General features: G+C 34.7%; 1 pseudogene; it reads right to left on the reverse strand.

Moving 5' to 3' along the window:
* Window positions 1-1,290: 1,290 nt before the first annotated feature.
* On the reverse strand, window positions 1,291-23,042 carry LOC149559353 (cysteine-tryptophan domain-containing zinc finger protein 3-like; annotated as a pseudogene).
* Window positions 23,043-26,517: the final 3,475 nt, after the last annotated feature.

Below are 26,517 nucleotides of genomic sequence, written 5' to 3' on the forward strand. Positions count from 1 at the left end.
GGACCCTGTAAACAAACCCTCACAATTTCAAAGATAGGGCCCCAAAAGAAAACCTGGTATTTAATTAAGATACAGTTTTATTCTGCAAAGTAGCAATTTGTAAAGCTTAATCTATCACTCCACAATTGGAACCCAATGGATAATTTGCTCTTTTAATATGTGTTTGCTAAGTTACCAAAAAGAAAAAGTGCAACTGGGGAACAGATATTCCCAGACAAACAAATGATGGATAACTGGTAATAAACTGCAAAAATGTTTTTTTCCTTCATATTATAATTTTATTTTATTGTATGTAAGTTTCTGTGGAAAGCTTCACAAATAGTCAGTCACCAAAATTGCATCAATACATATTATCTAGTATTTTACACTTGAGAAAATTACAAATTGTATAAACTTGCATTTTTGCACAACTCTGATACCTTGTTCATGTCCATCCCGATCTTACAGAGTTCTCTCACGGAAGTACAGTTAAATAATTTTATTTTACAAAAAATATCAATTGCCAGGTGTCCTAATATTCACATTTATTTGTAAGTGAATCTGTTAGCTGTATTAGCATTTGTAGATTGGCTTAAAATAAAACTGGCAAGAAATCTTGCAGAACAGAGACATTAAAACAAGACCTGCAATGCAAAACGATGCCCAATTTATTAACCAAATCATGAATAATATAAAAATTTAAATGCTTTTAAGAGCCAAAAAATACACCTTATCCAACCACCAGTGACTAAGGAATAATAACTAGCCATGAATTATTGGGTAACTCGGGCATGTTTGCACCTGTATAAAAAAAAAAAAGTGTCACAATCTAGAGCTACGAATTATGAGTCAAATTGAATCCATCGATGTCTTTCAAAGTATGTAAACTCCCCTTAGAGGAGAGAATGAAAATTAGTAGTCAAATGTATATTGATTGAAAATATTTCAGAATTTGCAGTACATTCCATAAACGATAAGACTCCTAAAACACTTCATATGAAGTTGACCTGAAGATCCAGGAAGGAATTCAAAAGTAATGTTTATATTTTATATCAAGAACATCACATGAAATCTCTTACAAACAGCTTCAGGATACATGCATTTTTCATTCACAGTTCAAATCCTGCCTACTTGCACATTTCTGATTCTTCAAGCAAGATAACATAGTAATTTACATAATTTACACTAGTCGTAACTCATACACAACCTATTCATGTAAGTAAATGGTAGAAATAATTGCATGCATATTGCTCCATAATCCTTATTACCTCCTTATTTCTGCAAAAATTGTTGTTGAAGCCATAATAGATGTCAACATAAAGATGCAGATTCCATGAGAGGGATTACAAGACTGAGCAGTCCATCAAGATTATGAAATTTCAGATTGATAGCCTTTTTCACCACAGATATTTCATGTTCTCTATAACTTGAATCACTAGCAGCATCCAAAGCACTACCTGCTTTTGCAAAAGCTGCAAATGATGCACTAGCATCATCAACCTGCAAGTATAAAAATATTCTCTTACATGCTTTAACTAATAGAAACTGAGAAATAAGTACAAAAAATTGTTCAGAGGATAAAACAAAGCTAAATTACATGGATCAATGTCACAATGCAATTTCATATTCTAGAACAACATGTATCATCTACCAAATGCCCCAAGGCAATTTTCAACTTACAAATTGTAACAAATGGTTATAGTGTTGGCAGTGTTGTGTATCAATCACATAATTTCCTGACGCATTTAGAGATGCAACTCGTTTTTGTTGATTCACTACTGTTAATGCATGGCAATTCAAGTTGTCAACATTAGACACTGATGAACAAGGAGATTCACCTGCACAAACAAAAAGTTTAAATACTAGTAAATATGCTAATTATAAATCATAATAAGTTCACACAACTCAGTATACATTACTACATTTTACTACAATGACAATCAACAACTACCCTGGGCATTAGATGTGTCTCCGTCTGCACATACTATCCATTACAGAAAAGACTAATCTTAGAATTGTCATACAAAAATTTTGGAATTTCAACCATATAATGGACAAATTAAGAATTTTGATGCCTAAAATCCACAAAATTCACTGAAAATCTAGTTTCGCAGTATCTTCATTAATTAGTTAGAATTTGTTGTTGGGAAACTTGGGTAGTTAAACAGTTGGCATAACTGAGGGAGTTACACGGATGGGAGCATAAGAAATTTCTCCGTATCACAGTAATATGTCTCCAGAAGTCAAGAGACTTCAGATGAAGTTTCTTCAAATCTCTCTTAGAAATCAAGAGCTTCCTACAGAAGTTTCTTATTCTTTTATGTATAAATCAAATTGGTTATCTTCCTAACTGTCGATATTTTGTTGGCAAGGGCTAAAAGCACTAAAGAAATACAATAGGACTTGAGGTTGCTTTTACGTTTTGCATTTAATTGTACAAATTTTTCTAGTATAAAATATTCTCAGCTCCCAACAAGGTATTAGTAAGGAGAGAAACAATAAAAAGGACTAAGATGTTTTTCCACTGAAGTTTTATTGATTGATTCTAATATTGCCAATCACTGAGTGGCACCTTATCATGTTTTTGAATAAGGGCATTCTCATCCTGGTTCTCATAAGCTTTTTCTAGGTGGCTATTATTAAAAATTTAACAGCTTGCATTATAATGATGACTATCAAATACCAATATAATATGTCTTTGCTTTCAGTGAAATTTTCATTAGTAGTTATAGTTTTTTCTATTTTAAATTTTAAATTTTTTAGGTTGTATAGAACTCCATACTTTTTGTTCATTTAAACATTTAATTGGTTTTACTTTTTGATATTTATTATTTTCTTTGTTCTCAATGGAATGACTAGATGTAACCATCAAAACACATGATTGTTTAAATGCTCTAAAATGATCACCGACTAACCTAATGATCAGGAGTAAGATGTTTGTCTAGTGAACTATTATCGATTGATTGATAATTATTAATATTCCTAACCTTTGAACGACATAGTATCATGCTTCTAAATAATGGCATTCCCATCCTAGTTCCCACTTGCATTTTCTAGGTGGCTGTAATGTCCCCTTCCTAAGCTAGTTCAGCATGGTGGCATCATTAGGTTATTTAGCCGATTCCCAAGCGCTAATGATTAGGATCAGGAAATCTTGGAAGCAGTATCAGGTGAGATGTCATATTTGGACATTTGAATGAGCATAACATTTCTTTCTACAGCCTTTTGGGTTAACTCTCTCATGCCTACTATTTTTAGTAAGTTAGTTATCAGCTCCAACAGAGTTGGCATACTTGCTATTTTTAGTATTGATGGTAAGTCCAATTTTGATGATCATCCCAACTTTGATATAGGCCAGGGATTTTACACTAAATGATGATAAATTATATGATAATAGAGTTAAATTAAATATTATATATTAAATTTATCGTTATTTTTATTTATTTACTTAATGAAGGGACTATAGAGGCCAAACATTAAATTGAAGATGATTTATTTTAATGAATGGGCCTTTATTATTTATTGCTACAATGGGAGATTGGAAATGGAAGTGCTTCTTATTAAATAAAAGCGAACAAAATATTCCTGAAAAATAGTGAAAAAATTAAGCTATTTTTTAAAACAATGAAAAATAAAAGCTATTCCAAGAAAAATAGTGAAGAAGCATGAGAAATATTCTCAAAAAGATAGCAAAAAAGCAAAAAGTGTTTCCTTTTCTTGAAAAAGCAGCGGAAAAGCTACAAAAGAAGGAATAGGACTCTCATTTAGGGATTGTCATGTCCCCAAATTTGAATGTAATAATTTAATTTAATTAATTAATTAACTGGTCCCAAAAATTTAAATAATATAACAAAAGGACCTTTAATTGGTTACTTTAATTTATTAATATGGGGCACAAGTTAATAATATTTGTATTTGTGCTTCCGATTGATTTAGTATATCTCGGACCCATTTTTTATTTAATTGTGTCTGTAGGTAGGTGTGGCTGTCAGCTATCTTTGTACACCCTCAGAAAGGTTTCCCCGACAAGTATTTAAGCACATGTAGGTAGTAGTAGGTATGCGATTTGGTTTATTATTTCTCTACAGCGAATTCTTGTTGGGATTTCTTTGTTGTTCGTCATTTCAAGAGTGAAAGATCTTCTCTACTTGGCTCTTCCGACTTAAGTGGGATTCAACCCTCACCCTATTCTGTTTGTATGGTTTTGCTTGGATCTAGCGAATCAAAGCGGCATTTTATCTATTATTGTATTTGGCAAATCTGAAGTGCTAATATTGTTTCTCTATGTGCACTATCTTTATTTGCAAATACTCATATCTGCATCAATCTATTATTTGGTTTTCAATACTTGTACTAGCATTGTTTGGTGTCTCTGACGAATGCAACATTCTTCATCTTGTTGAAAGATACGATATGGAGTATAATCTCATGATTTTATTTTAAGGTCACATTTGGGTAGTATTGGAATTTAGGTTTTTAGATTTGCAAAGCTTATTGGATATTAAATTCGCTAAGAACTTCGCAGAAGACTGAGAAGGATTAAACTTCTATTTTTCTGGTTGTAACTCCTTCCTTGTTGGCCAAACCGTTTCCACCCAGCCATATCACTTCTTGAGGGTCAACATGAAGATTCTAGAGCAGCCATTGGGGTTTAAGGAACCAATACCTGCATTTACTAAAGATCATAGTTGTTGTTTGATAGATCTAGACCCAACCATACCATTTGAAGCATTTTAGTGAAGAACCTAGGGTTGATGGAGCTTATACATGCTGATTATTATTACTGCAGTCATTTATGTTCATTCCCAGCAAATGGGTATGTTGTATTTGTGTTTATGATCAGACTTATCCATTTGGATATCTTCACTTTTGTCTTTATATTGCACTTTCAATTTGAACTTGATTTTAAAAGTGAATATTTCAGGCATGTCCTTTATATTTGCTGTCAAAGTATTGTATTTATTGCAATATAAATGAGCTCTTTGTATTCTGTTTATCAGATGGTCTTAAACTCGCAGGCAAAATCCAAAAAATCAAGCAGATATTTACAGCGGCTAATATTTGAAACTTAACAGCTTACACAATGATGATGGCTATCAAATTGTGAAGCCTCGCCCCGACCCATCGTAGCATAGTGATACATTACTACTATTTTTTTGTTATCCGTGACTCGAGATGTCGAGACATTATCTGATGCTTAGAACATATTTTATTATTTCATTTTGTGTGATGTTATTTCCAGATATATTTGATGATTGTCATTTAATGATCATGTATATGTATGTTGACGAAATCAGTAAAATTGAGATTTGATTCAAGATATTTCAATGGTTAAGAATTATGTAGGATGAAGAAACTCTTATTTGATGCATGTTTTAATTTATGAAAATTTTTGATACATATACGTTTATATACATGTGATTTTCAGGACTACTGATGTGTGCAATGAGTGTGCAGATATTTAGCCGAGAAACCCTACGGAGGAACAAAACTGATCTCCATGTGCTAAAATTTGGAAACCCTATTGTTCGTAATTATGTTCTTTCAGTGTCGCTTGACACTCGTAAAATGTTATGTGCTTCGGTATGCTGGTTAGGGTTAATTGTTTAACCTTTGGTTTCAAGTTAGTGTCAATTTTTTTTCTATTAGATTCTTATTGAGGGTTAGTCATCCCTAATTCGATTTAGGGCTAGATTGCAAGTTAGAGTTGTTAGATAGACCTATTTTATCTCTTGATTTTTATTTGACTCTAACCTTTTCCCTAAGGCTTTAAAACATGTTTTTATTCTAACCTAAGGGTATGGGTATGGGTTAGGGGTCTTTTCCAACCCCTAAGACCCTAGCTTTGACTTTTGAGGGCACTCAAAAAGTCCTTTTTTTGCCTTTGTGCGAAAATTGCAAATGGTTGTCATGAGTTGTCTTACCCCACCTCCTTTTTGAGTTTAACCAAGGTGTAGGTTGAGTTAGGAGTTTCTAGTGTGGCTAGTGGGTGGAAATAGTTATTGCTCCTTTTGGGTGGTTGAGTTGGAGGATTATTTAGAGGCCTTCCTTGGTCTAGTGGGGGTTACCCAATCTCTACATTTAGAGAAGATTCCTTGAAGCTTGAAGGAAGGAGGGATACTCTACTCAAATTTGTTCATTTCCATCACCTCTTTGAGAAGGTAGGAAACTCCCATCTTCATTATTCAGTTTTTGTGTTTTGTTTCATGTTCTTGTTACCTTGTTGTTGTTTTACTGTTGTATGGTTGTGGGTATGTTGGGAAGATTTGCAAACTTTGTTTCTTTTGGTTGTTTTCCTTTCTTGTTTATGTTTGCAATTTTGAGTTTCCTTGCATGGGTGTTTTGGTATTACTCACCCTAGGAGAGGGCAGAAGTGACCAATTTTGGGAGAGGTCTGCTTAGTTGGACTCCAACCTGTGTAGAGTCTCTTCTCAGGATGAGAAGAGGGATAAAGGGTAGGGTGTTATGGGCCCTTACCCGTCAGCACAAACCTGGTATGAGTATGGCAAGTTTAAATGGAAGAACGAAAGTTCTTGGTTATTGGCCCCGATTGGGCATCTGAATTGGTGTTGTGCCTGACTTCTCCAGTTAGAAGAATCCACCTCTCCCTAGCCTTGATTCACTGTGAATCTTATTGTGTAAACCATGTATGACTATTCATGCTTGATGTTCTTTTGGTTCTGCTTGGTTGTCACCCAATCAGTTATTGGTTTCCTCCACGGTTCTTGAAATGAGTTTTAGAAGACATTACAAACTCCTTGATTTGGATCATGAAGAAAATTTGATGAAATTATTGAAAATTGGGATTGAGATCCTTTTGTAAATTGTATTTTTTTTAAACCTTATTATATATGGCAACGAAGCCGAGTTTTCTTCCTGATTCTTTCCCGGTTGAGCCTTGAATCAGGTTGATAATAAGATAAGTGATTGAGTAAATTTACTTCTCTTAAAATTTTCGTATTCTATGTTGTCATATGAATGTGTATCAGAGATAGGATGCAACAATGATGTTCAAATTATGTATGATTAAATTTGTGATGTATGGTGATGCCTCTATTCATATGGACGATAGTGAGAGATATTCCTAATCCATGTAAATGTATGATGTCTTTATCAAGTGTGAAATGATTTAGTTCATGGTTGATCGTGTTGAAAATAAATTTGCAAGAGCATGTAGGAAGAATTATGTCCAGATATCCAAGCTACAATTGAAAACATGATAGAGAAATAACTTTGTGTATTTGGATACTCCTTTCAAAAAGAATGGAGCATTATCATTTTGATCTCTCTTATTGTCTCAAATGCCTTAAGACTAGTTTAGTTATTATGTTGATCCATCAACTTATTAGATAGTTAAATGAATACGTAGATGGTTATTTCATGTAATATGGTATTATTGAAATGCTTGGCCATTTGAGGTTCATGGAAATAACGAATTAGAAATTCATAGGAGAATGCATACACCTATTGTGGTAATATAATTGCAAAAGAAAAATATACATTGAGTTTCAAGAGAGAGTAGAGAAATTATCAAATAACCCACCTACAAAATTCTGGAATTTTTATGGCAAACACATATTTAGTTGATTCTATTACAGGCTAATAAAATAATAGATTCCTCAATGAAATAATAATTTAAAAAAAAAAAATAACAATGCTTAAATATAAATATATATATATATATATATATATATATATATATATATATATATATATATATATATATAAGCTACTAAAGTCTTTTCTCACCATATAATCTTTATGCATTAAGTCCTCCACCCGCTTGAAGCCAGCTCGTAGGAGGGTCATGATGACCCTTTTTTATTGGTGAGGATGTCAATCTCAGGTGACGTCACCCTGTACTTGTGCAGGGGTCGACTTCCTTTTTGGAAAGCGCAGAGATTTTAAAACAACCATAGCATTTATGCTGAAGATATCCTTAGGGTCGATTAGTGGGAGTACCTATGTTCTAGGCGTTGTTGGAGTAGTGTCATCCTATGTGATGATGTCACCTGCCATGCTTCCCTTTTATGGGCGCCAGTTTTGGGTTGCGTGAAGGTGTGTTTAAAGATTAGACTATGTGTTTCATCCACCTTCCTCACCAATCACTTTCTTAGGGAGCTTTTGGTTGGTGGACTTGCTGTCCCATGTACTTGGGTCAGGTCCACTTGGGTCTACGTGTTGCAGACCCTCGGGTTGCGTGGGTATGCTTGGGATTCGCCCAAGCCCTTCTTGGGTGAGAGGTGTGTAGGGTGGAGAGTAGGGTTTAGGGAAAAATAAAAGGGTAGTATAGAAAGTTAGCAATAAGTGTTAGGGGTTAGTAGGTTAGGGTTAACTTGTTAGGTGTAGGTTAGTAGGTTCTTATTTATTTATTTATTTTAGTTTGAGTTTTATTTAATGTTGTAAACTTTTGTTAGAATGTTAAGGGGTTAGGATAGTTCTAATTAGATTAGGTTAGATTTGTGTTAGTTTATGAGATGTTAATCTAATTTGCTAAAGTTCTAAGTTAGTCATAAATTGATAGAAGGATTAGATAGTTTTTTCATTATGTTAAGTTAGTTGTATTGCTTAAAGTTGTAATTTTTAGATGTATATATTTCAGTTTAGCTTTTAAATTAGTTTAGTTAGTTGTTATATAATTAAATATAGATTAAATTGGATTTAGTTAATATTATCTAGTAGTTCTAGTTAGTAAGTAGTTATTTCCGATGAGTAAGGTTTCACTACCTAATTATAAGTAATCATGTTAGTTTAATCGAGACTTGGTTAGCAATTGTTAAAATTTGTTTTTTAATTAAAACATTTTAAATTAAGTAAAATGGATATTTATTTTGGAAAGTTTCCAATTTCGTAATGTAATTAGTAAACTTAATTTCGGTTAGAAAGTTTTAAATAGTGGAAGATAGTGTCATTTCAAATAATTGTTTCTTATTATTAAAAGTTAATGTAATAACATAAGTTTATTGATATAAATCTGATAACTAAAGTTTCAAATCTTAAATTTTAATAACCATCCCTTTGTTTATAATCTTCAGACGTAATGTAGAGAACCTGTACTAAAACTTCTACCTCAATCATATCAAACTTAGAGCATGTTTAATTATTAGTTTATTATTAATTCAAAAAAAATTTTGTGTGTGTTTTTGTCCTCTTAGTTGGGCATGACACAAATATTGATATAACGTCTTTTCTTTTAGTGGCATTATTTTGGAACTTCTAGTTTTTTCTATTTTTAAACATCTGCATTTCTGAACTTCTATAGCACTCCATAATTTTGTTAATTTTAACATTTATGTAGTTCTATTTTTTGATGTTTGCTTTCTTCTCGAGGAAATGACTAACGATCAAGATCTGCAAATGGGTAGGAGTCTTCATGGTTATATTATAGTAACCGGGGTGGACACAAATGTCTTTGTTGGAAATTCCTTAGTTGATATGTATGGCAAGTGTGTAAGAATGGAAGATGCTTACAACTAAACCCTCTAAAATGATCACTTATTATACTATAGATCAATGATTTTTAACCAAAACCTAGGTTGAGGACAGCTTAAGAAAAGGGCTTCAGGAGACAAGTGTTAAAAAATTGAACTCTTCAAATATATTTTGAATGAAAAAATCTATATAAAACTCTAAATAACCCTACCTAGATAGTACGAAGTTCTTAGTAGATACCTATAGATAAATGTATATCAACTGAAATTATATTATGATGATAATGCTTTCCTTCACCTGTACCTCCATGTTTTACGGTTAGACTGTCAATTCCATTATCTTGCAGAACATTGAATATGGATAACGTCTGACACAATAACAGAGTATGTCTAGAACAAATAAGCGTTCACCCTTCCATAGCATAGAAATCCCCAATGCGGTCCTCTCAGCGATGGCAATTACAAATAAAAAAATTTAAATCAACAAAATTACAAATGAATACAATGTTAAATTCTTAAAAGTGTAAACAAAAACTAACCTGTCGGAAGCATAACAACAACTGATTTAAGTTCTTGTCTATGTCTGCTTAAATACAGATTCTTGGCCATCACAACATGCATACATGTGAATCCTGTGCATTGGTAGGCTAGAGCAGCAGCTGCCCACTTTCCATTTCGTTCATACACCTTAGCACAATCCCTATAAAACAAATGAGAATATTTTATAATCAATGTAGTCAAGAATTAGGAAGTGAATAATTAAATATAAACCCTCAGTGACCTTTAACATACTGTAGAAACAAAAATAGTCTGAACTTCAAGTTTGAAAACCTCATTGAAGCAATCTTCCATTACAAAGAAGCTTTAATGTCCTTAAATTTTTAAGCTTTTAGGTTTAGCTGGTCCATTCACTCTGAAAAACACATTTTGTTGTTAAAACTATGTAACCTCGCATATATATAATAGCTAACAGAAAAAGGGGACTAACATGTTACTTTTCAAAGACCAACTAGTAATTGACCCTAGGACTTCTCATGTGCATGTTAGGCTGCCCTACAACCAAGTGAACGGTCCTTTTTGTAACCAGAGCTTTTTGTAACCATGTTATTTTTCATGGACCAGCAAGGACCTGAACCTAGGGCCTCCCATGCGCAATTTGGGGTTCTCTACCACTGAGCTACAAGTCCTCTTTCTGATGGGGAAACTTGCAGACACATACACAAAAAGTGCATTTTGTGACCAAAAGATATTAAATCAATTTTCTGTCACTTGAGAAAATTTTAGGAACAAACTGTGGTAACTACAATTTAAGACTTCAAAGCAAGCTTCAAACTATGGTAATAATAAAGATACTAAAATAGTCACCAAGTGCCATGAACCGCAATAGACCTTCAAGGAATTCAAATGTCATATGGCATAAATCATCAAGGATAGCAAAGGTCAAGAGTATTATAGACCTATCAACATATTAGCTTATCTTAACACAAAAAATACTACTATGTGCTTGAAGTTTGTGAGTTTCTTGTCTTTTAAACGTGTTTGGAACTTAGGATACATAATTATTATAAATGTTTCTAGACAAATTATGCTATCTATAATAAGGGATGAAACAAATCAGTTCCTACTACAGTTGGAGACAACTTATAAGATATTAAAGGTTCTCTATTTAGAAGCTCTGTCCATTTAACTAAACAATTAGCCCAAACCATTTTTTTAAAATTTACAATTTTAGAATGCATATAATCTGTGAATTTGCTCGATCAACTCCAACCATTAAAATTTAAATGCCACTAAAAGGAACTTACTCAGAACGCCTAGGAGAGTATGTGAACAAAGGCATAGATTTATTTCCCCAGTGCCTCACACTATCAGAACTCAAAGGCGGCTCTAAAATTGAAGCACTTTGTAGAAATTTTAAAGATGCACGAAAATAGAAACCAATAGCTTCAAGTTCATCGCCTCCATTGCTCTGGATCATACAATAACAAAGAATTAACCAACCAAAAAGACTTTAATTCACACATCACAGATCACACAAAAATCCTAACGAATTTTGGTCAAATCCAAAGAATGAAGTGTATGGGTAATTTACATGAAACAAAAACAAACCTTAATCCTATCTGCTTTTTGTTCCAAATCCTTGCCTTCTTCTAAAGCTGCATTTTCCATATATGACTTATGTTCCCTACTTGTACTTACAAGTGCTCCCTCAACATCCCTTTCTACAAATCCTTTCCACTTTGAAGAGTTTACTTGGGAGCCTGAAGTCCCCTTACAAGATGTGTCTGATTGTTTACGAACTACAGAAGATTCACCTCTAGAAGCATCAATCAACGATCCTTCCAGTTGGTTGCCATTAAAAAATAATGTATCCAAACTGGGCTTCCCTCTTGTTCCTGATGATTTACACAGGTCTTTAGCACCCATTATAAACCCCGAACAGTCACTTAGAGAATCGCCAGTTATGCCTGCTTTTGGAATAGGTTTCCTGGAATTACAAAAATCTATCAAGTCACAATTTCTTGCATTAGTGTGTTCAAAAATTGAAGGTTTTTCAGCTTGTACAATCATAACAGGCAATGATGAAACAGAGCACTCGAATGCAGATCCTTGTCTTTCAGGTCTAGTGCGAAGAGATTTAGTATAGCATGAAAGCTTAGATGAATTGGATGTAGAAGATACAAATGGAGGCCAACAAGATGATTCCTTTTTCAAAGGTTTATTATGATCAGAAAACATCTGCATTAATCCATGCTCCTTTGACTGTTGGTTGCTATATTCTGCTATCTCATGAAGAATGCATTCTACATTTGATGAAACAGTTTTCACTTTTTGCTCTTGTTCATCTTTATTTCCTTTGCTTGCATGAGGTTGAATAGATTCTATCTTTAAAGGTTTTGCTCTTTTTCACTTGGGTTGGCCTTCCTCCTTCCCTATTTCAAAATCCACCATGCAATTTTTTTCTACCACCCCTTGATGGGTTGCCTTTCCTTTCTTCTGCTCCATGATTTTCCTTTTCTTGGTTACCTGCTGTTGATCCTCAACTTTACTTTCTCCATTCAAACTTTCTACACCATTTTCTTTGGTTAATGCAGCATTTGTTACAATTTTGAATCTGTTACCTATTTTCTCTGATTTCAGAGGCAGAAAATCAACCCCTTTGGCATCATGCACTGCCATGGAATAACGAAAAAAGGTTCTGTAATCTTTTCTACTAGAAAAATATTTTCCAATACATGACAATTATTGGATGATGCATTCAGAGAAAATGCAGCTGTTACCTGGATGGTTTTTCGCCTTCATTTTTTTTGCAGACTTGCACTCCTTTAATTCGCTATCCATCTTACGCTTAACATTTAAAGTGTGTGCACGATTTACTTCAGGCTCATGGGCTGTCACGAGGCAACCAAAAACTGAAACAATTACATCCAAAAACAACGACAAGAAACTCACTAATCACTAAATGATCTATCTACAAAAGGAAAAACACTACATGAAAATAACCATCTATATTCTAAAACTGTTGGAAAACAATTATTTTTATTTCATGCCAATAAATGCAGATTCATATCAAAGTTTCAAACTCATAATTATCTGTAAAAATAGATTATGATAACACAGTATCATTTCTTGCAGAAACATTGACATAGTAAGTTAGTTTCACCCTATATACGTCCCATCTGTAAGAATTTTTTTTGGTGTCTGAAGATTGGCTTTCAAAACAATTATTACATTCGGTAACTTGCAACAACATGTGCCATGCAGAAGTGTACACCTTCCATCTACAAATCTAACTTGAACAATCTATAACCCAGGTGGCGCAAGGACCAAAGTTATAATTTATGCAATTAACCTACTAAAATTCAAACATGGTTTAAGCATAAAATGATTTATAAGCCAAAGAAGATCTGAAGATAATAGAGGCAAACATTCATATAAGAGGTGCCTGTGAAGCATTCTGATTGAAAAGACTGAATACTTTAGCTAGATCAAACAACCGCCAGGATTTTATAACAAACTAATGATATATGCATTTCACAGTTTTTGTTAGTTGTGACTGTCAAATATGCCAAGTTACTTCAGCAGTGATTTACTAACATCTATGTCATGTCACACACCACTACAACATAGTAGTTACATGGATGATAATTGAAAGGCAAAATTGCAGGTATAATTATAGTCTTCAGAGCATGCCCATCCCTACATTGATATTTTATATGTGCACTGACATACATGATCAATTTTTTCTATATTTTGTAATGACAATATATATAGACACACACACACACACACACACAAAGTCTAATTCTATAATTACAGGTAGAGCATTAGATTAAATAGAATCTTCAAGTCTGAATACCTCATAATAATAACACTTTCACTTAATTGAAAAATTTCTCTGGCTAGCTTTAGAAACACAGATCTCCAATTTAATATTTTTCAATTTGAGCCTATTAAGCAGGTTTGGGGAAGCCAAGGGAAACAATGAAGTGTTCCCAAATTCCACTGTTGTAGAAACTATGGTACTCTGTAGCAATTATGACCTGTATTCAAGCCCAACTAAACATGCTCCACATGCCCGTGTTTCCCTCAAGAAGACCATTCAATCACTTGCTAGTCTGATTCTCTATTCTCCCTTGATCATTAACCTTTGCCTCTATAATATGTCTTTCTTTCTTTTTTTGTCTCGGGAGTGTCCCTGCGTCCCAAGCCCTGCAGGTTCCCTTTACGGGGCGAGCTTGGAGTGAGACTAATCCCTTCGGCCACAAAATAACCAGAACCTCCCCCAAGTGTCTTTGGAGGGGTAATGACGGGAAGGGGAGCCAAAACCAAGACCATGGGGATCGTCCACAACCTCAAACCAACTCACCTAACCCGTGGAGGCTCTAGAATATATCTTTCCAAGGTATGTCTAGTGTCACATTTCTCCTGTAATACATATTATCTTCAACCCCTTCTAATCTAAGTATAACCAATCAGTACATAATCTTTACAAATGGGGCATTCCATGCAGAGGCAACAACCTTTGGACCTAAGGACAATCTGCTCTACTCTTCAATTGTAACAATAGATATCAAGCTCCAACTTCAAAATGTCACTCCTGTTCTCTAGTTTCATTGTTCCTTCATCCAACATGTAGCTCTGAATAAATTGAATGTTGTCTACTAATGAATTTAATACATTTGTATTCAGAATAGTAATTGACATAAATGAATGCCTGCCGTAGTGTTCATGAATACCATTTATGAAATCAAAAACCACCTGATTTGCCAGTGTTTTGATGATGGAAATTAAAATTTTTATGATAACTCAGCCAACACAAATTACTTGATGACTGTTTCCAATAAAAATGTAAAAAATTGTGATACTCAACAGAATAATGAAAATTTCTGAGTTTGTCAAACTTAATACCATGTTTGACTGATTAATAAAGGATTTTTTGGAGGAATCAAAAGAATTTCAAGCTGGATTGAAGGTTTTGAAGATGCATACACTTTTTTAATTTCTTTTAACATCTGCAACAGGATATTTTGGAGGAATCATGTTTTTCAACCTATAGGATGAAAATTGAAAACTGTACAGGGTTTCAACTTGATTTTAATATAGCAATCAGCAATTCTAATATTGTTTCCAGATTTCATCTTTTAGGTTCAGATTTTTTAACTAAATTATTCCTTCCATTTATAGTTTGATAATATATATATATATATATATATATATATACACTATTTTGGCACGAAAGGTAATTCCCCAACCCTAAATGCTGATTTCTCACCAGAATTTAAGCATGGGATCAGGCGATATCTTCAAAAATAGCCCTTATTTACAACTAAACAATTTATTTTTGGGTGATGTAGCACTGCTCTTTCACCTTAGATGCTCTTGTATGAGCAATTAAGGCATATGAAGTAGCAATTTATGAACAAACAAGGTAGTGGTCGGTTTGGGTTATGAAGAGGCATCATTAAGAAAGGTCATGACCATTCTTAAGGGTTGGCATGAACAAAGGTCATCTTTCTTTGTAGAGAAATAAAGATATAAAATGTATAAGACCGCATTGAAGGAGGGCATCAAGGAAGAAAAAGATAAGTCAGTATCGAGTGAATAGATCTGCAATTCAGAATAAAGCCATATTTGGATATAATAAAATATCGTGGCAGGCATGAGAATATGTTTGATATGTATGTTGTGTATGCAATGTGGACCAACATTATCATATATGTATATATGCTCTTCAAATATCACTTACCAAGACAATAATAAACTTTATTATGTTTCTTTAATTAATAAATAAAAAAAATATATATCTATTCTTTACTCCATAAGAAATCATACAGGAACAAAAGGAAATATATTAGGGAATATGGTAGACTGGTTCTCTCGAATTAAGTAAGCAATCCCAAGTGATGGAATTGCATTAATGGATACTCCTGCCATTTGTGGGCCATGAGGGCAGTTGTCTTAGTTGGATGTTGTGCACTCTTGGACTTCATTGGGCTGAAAAATCTTCCTCAATGACCCGGCTTACTTTGAGTTAAGTGGGCAAGCCCAAGTAATGGAATTATATTAGTGGATATTCCTGCCACTTGTGGGCCTGTTGAGTAACATGGATCATTTTCTGCAAATGTAATAACACTGCCCTTGTTATTGGTGTGTTCCAAATGCAGATTTGAAGACTTATAAATATGAGAGAAGACATGTCTCTATGGTTAATCATCATTAGATAATAATAATATATTAACAATAATATAAATAATATTTTATATATGTATATACAATATATATATATATATATATATATATATATACCATCAACAATGTATCTCATGATCGAATCAATCTGACTAAAGCTACAACCTTAACACTCCCTCTTAGCTAGGGAGGATTGTTATAGAACACATTATGCTCTCAAGTATATGAAGAGATATCATCTCAGTATGATATTCTTGGAATGGCATATTTAAGGATATCAATAAATATCCATCAACTTAGATGTTATCTTTTAATGTAATTTGAAGTATGTTTCAACAAGAAATATCAATCATATGATATTCATCATACTTATATTCTTTTGGTATGTGCACTGGCATCAATCCTTGATGCCTACCAAAAGAATATGTCATATCCTAGTAGGATATGAGTTATTTGATTTCCAGCGCTCCAAGACAACAAGTTAATGTAGTTTGATCGTGATACGTTCGTTATCATGATTACCGACACTCCAGGACAACAACTTAATGTAGTATGTCATGATAACAGGTCAAGCTATTGATAAGATCGTCACCAATAGAAACCCTTCAAATATATATGTGTGTGTGTGTGCGCGCGCATGTATGTGTGTGTGTATATATATATATAAAAGGTATCATTCACAAGGGATTGTACCTCAAAATTCTCCCTCTAAACAATGATATTAGGAAGTCAGGTCTTGTAGTTTCTCCCTTAGGGGCTCTCTTTGCCCAAGGATGTTTGTCAAAGTCTCTCTGAATTTGATACCGATCTTCCAACTTTCTGGTGATAAGACATTACTTCCTCATGATGTACAAGAGTAGGCCCATCAAAATCATGCAGTCAAACACGTGTATTTCTAGATTCCCACTGAGTATCAATCTTCTAAGCTCTTGCGTTGTCTTTGAAGAAGCTCCCGCTTAATGTAAATGAATTCTAGAGCCTCAAATTATCTAGCCTGATTATCAGATGACTAATGAATTCTAGATCACAGCTTCTTTCGAGCTACTGTCATAAGATTGAGTTTGCACAATATTTGGTAGCTAAAGTTAAGTACCAACCATCTTTTCTTGCAAGAACATTCTCAAACATAAAGGAAAAGATCAAAGAAAATAACTCTTATGATATGTATAGGATTACAAATAGGAGAGAGACTACAATGAGTAGATAAATGTAAAAGATAAGAATGCTTATCTACACATGAGGGTCCATAGAGATTTGAGAATGGAATGCCTCCTTTCTAAAGATGGTTCAAGTGGAAATGTAACATTGATTATTATTCTCCCCCACAATGTAAAATTCTCACTTTTATATCATTGACCCATCAGATCCACTTCACTATTGTATCTCATCTACGTATCTTGAGTTAATTTATGGTGATGGTAATTATACCAAATGTGTTTGTGTTAAATCAAATCCTTTGAATATACTACAAGATTTGCATTCATGATAAGCCCTTTAATATGCAGCTTCAACTTTCCTTACTGCTTGCAACATTATCTCCTATAACTTTGTGCTGGGAAAGCATGCATCTGAAAACTTTTCAAACTCATCAATCTCCTCCACATAAGGATTGTATCATGGTGTCCTAAATCTTTTATTCATCTCCATATCTTTATCCAATCCTATCAGCCTTGAAGGACTAGTGCAATCATGTTATTAAAAAATAAAAGAGATGGATAAATAAAGAGCAAAATGAAATCTGCTAATGGCACCCTACACATCCACACATCATCCTTGTGAATGTAATCCACATCTTTCTTTTGAGTATTTGTCTTTCTTCCAAAATTCAATTTGGTCCTTCTAGCTCCAAATCAGATTGCATTTCTGAACATTAACTCCTGTGGAAAAAACACATATAGTTCCCAGACTATTCTATGTAGCTTCTATCAATTTGCTTTAACCCCTTGTTGGTTCCTTATCTGTGCTTAGCAAGGTCTTGATAGTTTTCTTGAAGTCCTCTTTCACCAATGATTCACCCACTCCATTTGATGTGATCTTCTATCTCAACTAATATTAATAATGTGTTGTTTGGTAGGCATATGTGTTCTATTATGTTTCCAGAGCTAATGAGCCATCACTATACAGAGAGGTGATTGGATTACTGAGACATTGATTCAAAGTTCACTGATGTGTCCCTATGTATTCTCATACCCAACCCTACTATCAATTCCACATGCCATTTCTATATATATGATGATTTCTGCAGATGTTGAATATTATTGTGAGATATAATATCCAGGCATATCAATTTTAAAGCATTTGTTATATTCGAATATGTAGTTCTCCCCTGTGATTCCAAACCTTCTTTAATTTTATTTTTTACGCATAATTGCATTCTATTAACAAAATCCGTTAACTAATCCAAGCCCTGACGACAAAATTTAATCTTGTGAGCTCCAAATAAAACAAATCTTCATACTAAATATTCAACCTGATCATATTCATTTTCTTAGTGGTCTAGTTATGTCATGTCATATATATTTAAGACCCAGTGCTGACTTGGATTTTGTCTTCTAAGATTACTGATAAGTGTCCGAAAAATAAGTCCCTTCTCTTTCCCCGTACTTTTCTTCTTACTCCAGTGTGGCTGACATAACTTTCTTTCACCTTATATTGCCTTTGACTATTTTACACCTTCCATAGACCACCTTCAGGTATTGGTCTGTTATACTCTCTATTACCGTTGACTTCTATAAACTCTCGAATAGTGGGTCCTCCTCCATATTGGGTGTTAGTTCTCCTTTTAGCGGTGGGTCCACCTTGTTTCATTTATCTGTAGTTATGTATTAGCTGTTGGTGAATAACCTTTTTGCTAACCGCATACATTTATTTTGTAGTTTTCTGCCCCTTTGATTGTCATTTCAAGTACACAATCTTTTTCCACGTAGGCCGCTCTAGAGTGGTGTGTCTTTCTATTTTGTTCGATCACTGCTTTCTAAAGGGCTTCAATGTTGGTTGTGATTGAAGAGCCAAAACAGTGCTATTGGAATCTTCTGCAATTGGAACTCAACTTGGGACATGCTTAAAACATGGCTGCTGAGAAATAGAGGTGGAGGGTCTTCAGTTTTGAAGTCTGTAGAGCTTGATGTGAAGACACTGACCGAGATCAGAGATGGACAATGAGGTCTGAGTGATAATGATAGGCGCTCATCTCATATCTTCAAAGCTCTGGAGATAATGAGGAAAATTTCCCATGAAATAAAATAATAAACAAAAACAAGCTATGTTGAAGCCAGCTGAATGTCAATCTGATCTACGGTTAGACTGTTTGATGGTGAATCAATGTTGCTTCTAACAAAAAAACTTCAATGGTTGAAGAAGGATTCTAGTAGGGAGTAGATGTCATCTACATCCAGCATTATTTTGCTCATGTAATTTTCGTCCATGTTCCAGCCCAATTGGGGCAGATAAGGCTCGAAAACAATACTGGCCAGATTGGGAGAAGAAGTTGAGGCCTAGACGCCTGTGGTTTTAGTAATAGTGTTGTTCTCCTACTTGTGCATCACAAAGGGACCTGACAATGTTGAAATCTCCTGTATTTCCATATAGTTTTCGGGTCTGTTGTCATACATACTATATGATGGCCATCATATTTTATAATATCGAATATGTATGTCTACAGTATATGTTATCCAATATGTTTCTCTTCTGCAATTTAAATATTATCCTCTGCAATAGGTATATTGTTTTCGATTATGATTTTCTATTACACATTGAAGTATCATTTGTTGCTACTGTATTCTTTTCAGTTTCATTCTCTCCTTTTTGACATTTGCAACCTGGCTTTGATACCATGTTGAGTAACATGGATCGTTTTCTGCAAATGCAATAACACTGCAACTGTTATTGGTGTGTTCCAAATGAAGATTTGAAGACTTAAAAATATGAGAGGAGACATGCCCCTATAGTTAATCATCATTCGATAATAATAATATATTAAAAAAAATATAAATAAACATGTGTGTGTGTGTGTGTGTGTGTGTAAGAATATTTGTCTAAATGATGATTTACCGTCAACAATGTATCTCTTGATCGAATCAATCCGACTAAAGCTACAACCTTAACAAGACCAAGGGATAATTTTTCTTAGTTGGATGTTGCATGCCCTTAGGCTTAATTTGGTTGAATAAGTTTCCAGGCACTCTTTGTGGATTTGCTCTCCAAAACCTACCATGATTATTTATGGGAGTTGGAACAACTGATGGCTTGGTTCCAAAATTTAAAAGCTCAGGCACAATTTATCTAAATAGGTTAAGATAATTATTGATATATATGCACTTATGTTTATCGGATCCCTAACCCTTATAGAAATAACTTGCCTTATAAATTATATTTTAAACATTGTATAACATGATTGCAAGATCTAAACCAGACTTGATAATGACATTTTATTGGTAGAGGTATAATCTTAACTATGGATAAGTTTCTTGTTTTAAATGAACTTAAGATTTCAGAGCAAGATTTAGGAAAAACCCAAAAGGGGACACTCCATTTTTGTGTTTGCTTGGGTGAGACTAGGTATAGAACCCCTCCAAATTTTATCTTAAAAATTTACATGAAAAATTCACAAATATTCAAGCACTACAATGTAAAAGTCACTTTTTATTTAATAAATCTTTTTATTTGTACTAGCCTTCTTTAAGTAAATAAATGTGTATGCACCTCATCGGACAAGACTATTACAGGCTATCCTTTGCCCTTGGCTTCCAATGTACAATGCATCTTTGTATGACAAATCACTTATTGTTGTAAGTTCTTGTTTTCTATTTCAAATTTGGGTTCTACATGCAAATATTTCTTCTGTTAGATACAATCATTGGAAATCTCATCCTAGGGTACAATACTGTTCATAACGGTTATGCAACTGTTTTCTTCTGCTTTCTCAAACTTTGCTATTAGATTTAATTGAGGTGTATATCTGTTTCAGATAGTCTCAGATAGTCTCAAGTTAACATTAAATTAATTGGAATAAGATTGAGTAAGCAACATAACCATTTACAACTAAAAAAAAAATTTCAGCACAGACATCCTCATTCCAGAACACTATGCATATTGACTTCAAATTTGATACAAAAGTAAAATGTTACAGGAAATTATGTAATGGAGTTAACAGGCTAACCTCAAAGAAGAAAGAAACAATTAAAACATTGAAAGCGTTATTAACTTCTTCTTGAAGTTACCTGTGCAGGTCTTAAATGTCAATCTATAATTTTTATAATAGTCTCGGGAATTTTCTTTCAATGTCTAGAACAAAATATAATAATGACAAATGCAAAGAATCTATATGATGCATTATGAGAGTTAGTTGCATCCTGCACTGGTCAAGAAATATGCATTGGCTTATTGTGCCTCGCATATTTAAACCTTGATATTAGTTCCATTACCATTCATAAACAACAGATATTTTAAATCTATAAAGACAACATAGTTCATTTGAAAAGGAGCTAAAAAGAACATTACCTTCACCTCCAGATGTCTCTTTTAGTATCGCCGTATCTTTAATTTTATTTCTCTGCTTGATTACACCATTTGACTTCCCTCCATCTTTACACTGTGAAAAATGTACAACACTTTCTTCTTGCTCCATAAAACTCTTGTATTGGTCAATTCTATTTTTTACAGGTAAGTAATAGTCCTTCCCAGAAAAAGAATTTGAGAACTTAACAATGCCTGAAACATTTGGCATACTTCTCTGAACTAAACCTTTCTTATTACTGGCAATCTTTATACTTGACTGTAAAGACCTTGGCCATATCTGGTTTGATGATTTAGGATCAAGCATAGCTGTTGAGAGAGAAGTTGGAAGTTGATCCTCTCCCTGAGTTGTTTCTGAAAGTATCTGTGGTTGTGAAATTGCATTTTGACGCTCTACCACCTCTATTGTTTCCTCTTCTGGGACATTACAGTGCTTCATCCCAGGCCTGGTTAGACAAAAAAACAAAATAAGGCAGTCAAATTTCACATGACTACTTATGCAAAGCTATATTGATTTTATTTCTTAAAGAGAAAACAAATGCACAATTTCCAATTAGAGAGTAATTTCTCCCTCTAAGAACAGATATACATATTTAAACTAGCATTTAACCCAGTATCAATGAAAACCAAAAGGACTTACAGCCAAAACATCATGTCGCAAAGCCAATTGTCTTGTTGAAGGGGAATCTTTAGTCCAATTGGGCATACACGCCATTTCCCACATGCATCACAACACACCCAATCATCTAATCCAGAAGTGTCGGTTGCTGTATTCTGAGTTGCAGCTTGTTCTGACAACAACTTAGTATCGTGAGCTTTGATAGTAGATGCATGCTCTATTTTTTTCAGGTCATGTTCATTGGCAACATCCCTTCTCTTTCCCCTCTCAATACCAATTGAAATTTCTCTAGCAAAATATTTGTTCTTTGCTTGTTTCGTATTCTCTTTGCAAAAAGCCATGCTGATTTCTTTCTTGTGGACAAATTGTTCATTCGTACAATTCGCAATGTTTCCATGTATGTCCTCCCTGCTATTGTTTTTTGATTGCTTCTTCTGCCCTTTGATAAAAACTAATTTTTCAATTAATGATTTCTTAAATTTTCCTTTTGAAACTACCTTGCTCTCTTGCTTCATTGTTTTTTTATTAACATTAATGCCATTTGTTTTTTTATTTTCCATGTCCACGCCCTTTACATGTTCTGTACTGACAAATTCATGAGTGGCTACACGTCTGAGAACATTTTCTTTTGGAATTCCTTTATTTTCAACATCTAGCACATTCTTTTCCTTGTAAGTACTAGCTCCTGAAAAACCTAACTTACTCACTTCATTGAGTGACTTATCAATCTTTCTTACGTTAACAACGTGCTTATGGCCTTTCTCCTTTCTGGTTGCTGTTTCTGGCCCATTTTCCCCACCTAGCATAGACAGCCAAACAACATGGGTGATGGGCAACAGCGTAGCCCACCAAGAGACAATAGGAATGAGGATTCAGAAACAAGGGATTTTTTTTCAGAACAATGATTATAGGACAAGAGCGGATGGCTCAAGCTTTGCAAGCACTCACCACCATGGTTGAGCGCATGAACCCACAGGACAGACGAAATCAGGAACAAGGGGATAACAGGAGTGTAGTGGGATCACCTAGAGCTCATAGAACTCTTTCTAGAACAGCAAACAAGCCCACACGTCCTACCTTTGTCAGAGAGGAACCAGTACAAGAGCCAACAAAGGAAGCTGAGGATGGGACACTTGCAGATATCCTTATGGCCGCTAATGATGAATACAAATTATTTGCATCGTAGGTATGGAAAAGAATGACTTTTGAGAGGTTTGTGAACCAAAGAAGAGAACACTTCCATGCAGTCAAACAGAATAGGAGACCTTGTGACAAGGATAATGAATTCAAGTAGGCTACAGGGAAGCTTTCCTTGTCTATATTTAATGTGAGTAGCAAAATGATAGTGCAAGCTTGGATTCACAACCTTGATACCTTCTTAGCACTAGGGCCTATGACAAAAGTGGAGGCGATAAAATATGCCACACTACATTTAGAGGGAGCTGCACATGATTGGTGGTACCATGGGATGGTTACCCTTCAACATAACAAAGTGACTTCATATCAGGACTTCGTGGACAAGTTGGTAGAGAGGTTTAATGAGAAGGATCCAGAAGTCTACTTCAGGGAGTTGGCACAGTTGAAACAGACAGGCAGATTGCAGTATTTCATTAGTGACTTTCAGAGGCTATCTGTTATGGTGCTAGATATATCAGATAGGAGATTGGTTGTTTTGTTCACGGAGGGATTATCCAAACCACTAAAGGGTTGGGTAAAAGCCTTTAATCGATTCAACTTGCAAGAAGCGATTAAGAAGGCTAGAAGTATGGAACAAGCAGCCCTGGTAAATAAATTTCAGTCAAAGGGTGCATCGTCTAAAAAAGACAAACCATTCTTCAAGAAACCTAAGAGAAATGAAACAAAAGCTGAAAATAAAGATAAATCATTTACTCCTTTGGATAGAGACACATTGAATGATTTAAGGAAGAAAAAACTATGTTCTTATTGTAAAGGACCCTATGACATGAACCATGACTGACCTTTGAGGCCAACGGGGAAAGCAAACAGGGTTATGTGGACTTATTATGAGGTTATGTGGACTTATTATGAGGATTTTGATTCTGAAAATTTAGTCCAGCAATCTAAAAATGAGGAATCAATTGAAGAAAAGGAAGGCACAGATGATATATTTGATGAGAAGACAGAGGGTAGACTTAAGGAGGCCCATCTCACTAGCATACAACAAGAGGGATCATTCTGGATGAGAGGGGTATTAGCTGGTTAGTGAGTTATTACTTTGCTTGATACAGGTGCTAATCACAATTTTGTTGATTCCAAATTGAATGAGAGGCGTGGGATACAGACAGAGCAATTTGAGGGTTTGAGAGTGAGGGTAGCTGATAGCTACATCCTCAAATGTGATAGGAAGATTATAGGTCTACCCCAAAAGATCAAAAATTTTGATTTTAAAGCAGATTTTTATGTTGTTAACATGGGTGATACAAATTTGATCTTGGGTATGACTTGATTACATGTATGAATTGATTACATGACATAGGGGAGTTCACTCTCAATGTGAGAGATATGGAGATGAAGCTTCGGTCAGAGGGGAAGACCCATATACTTAAGGCCATTCATGACGATGAGTTTAGGATGATGTCTTGCAGACACATGGAGAGCTTGTCGAGACATGACCAGGTTGAGTGGGCAGCCTGTTGCACTTTAGTGCCATCACAGGGGCAACAAAAATCAGAATATCACCCAGACATATAGGACCTGAGAATCAAGAACTACAAGGTTTTTAGTGAAATACCACCAGATAGATCCCCAGATAGAGGTATTGAGCATATTATTGAGTTAGAGGAGGGTGTTAAACCCATCATGATCACACCCTACAGGCATCCAAAGAGATTGAAGGATGAGATCCAGAAAACCATTAAAGAACTACTGGCTATGGGGCACATATAGACCAAGTAAGTCACCTTTCACTTCTTCTGTAATTTTGGTGGAGAAGGAGGATGGAACTCCTAGAATGTGCATAGATTACAGGGTCCTGAACAAGAAGACTATAAGAAATAGGTACCCCATCCCACAAATTGATGAGTTATTAGATGAGTTACATGGAGCATGTTTCTTCTCCAAAATTGATTTGAGATCAGGCTATCATCAGATCCGAGTTAGAGAGCAAGATATAGAGAAGATGACATTTAGATTTTATTGTGGCCATTTTGAGTTTGTAGTTATGCCATTTGGGCTAACTAATGCTCCAGCTACTTTTCAGTCCATAATGAACAGGGTTTTTCCACATCAACTGAGGAAATTTGTGTTAGTCTTCTTTGATGACATCTTGGTGTATAGTAGGACATGGGATGAGCATGTGTGGCACTTAGACACTGTGTTGAGCATTCTGAGCAGGGAGTCTTTGTATGCAAAGGAGTCCAAATGTGATTTGGGATTATCAAAGTTATTATATTTGGGTCACATTATTAGTGCTCAGGGAGTACGCATAGATCTTGAAAAGATTTGTGCTATTATTAAGTTACCTACTCTAGTGAACCTGACACAATTGAGAAGATTTTTGGGGTTGTGTGGGTTCTACAAGAGGTTTGTTAGTGGATATTCCAGGCATCCAATACCCTTGATGGACTTGATGAGAAAGGGGGCTTTCTTATGGACTCTTGAGGCACAAGAGTGTTTTGATAAATTCAAGGAGATCATGACTTCTTGTCCAGTGCTAGCATTACCAGATTTTAGCAAACCTTTTGAGTTGCATCGTGATGCGTCTGGTGAAGGTGTTGGAGGGGTGCTTATACAGGAGAAGCACCCGATTGCTTATGAGAGTAGGAAGCTCAGGGGGGCTGAGAGGAGCTTTAGCATTTATGATAAGCAAATGTTGTCCATAATGCATGCTTTGGCCAAATTCAGGCAGTATTCAGTGGGTAACAAATTCAACATAAAAATTGACCACAATAGCCTGAAACATTTCCTGGGGCAGTGAGATCTTAACGACAAGCAACAAAAACAGGTACGTAAATTACAAGCATATGATTTTAATATTGCCTATTTCAAGGGGACACAAAATGTAGTAGCAGATGCCTTGTCACGAAGACGCCACTTGAGCTTGATGATCGATATATCAAAGGATTGGAGACATTTGATCCTTGTAGAGTATGCAAAAGGTACATGAGCATCGAGATTCATAGATGGATTGATCCAGAATAGTGATTTCACCCTTGTGAATGACATCATCATTTACAAAGGGCGCATTTATTTGGTGCCAGGGTCAAAGGTGAAGAGGATGGTGTTGAGAGTTTATATTGACTCACCTATGGTAGGACATCC

The sequence above is a fragment of the Cupressus sempervirens genome, chromosome 5 (assembly GCF_028749045.1).
Source record: "Cupressus sempervirens isolate cs-2001-9-10 chromosome 5, ASM2874904v1, whole genome shotgun sequence".
NCBI lineage: Eukaryota > Viridiplantae > Streptophyta > Pinopsida > Cupressales > Cupressaceae > Cupressus > Cupressus sempervirens.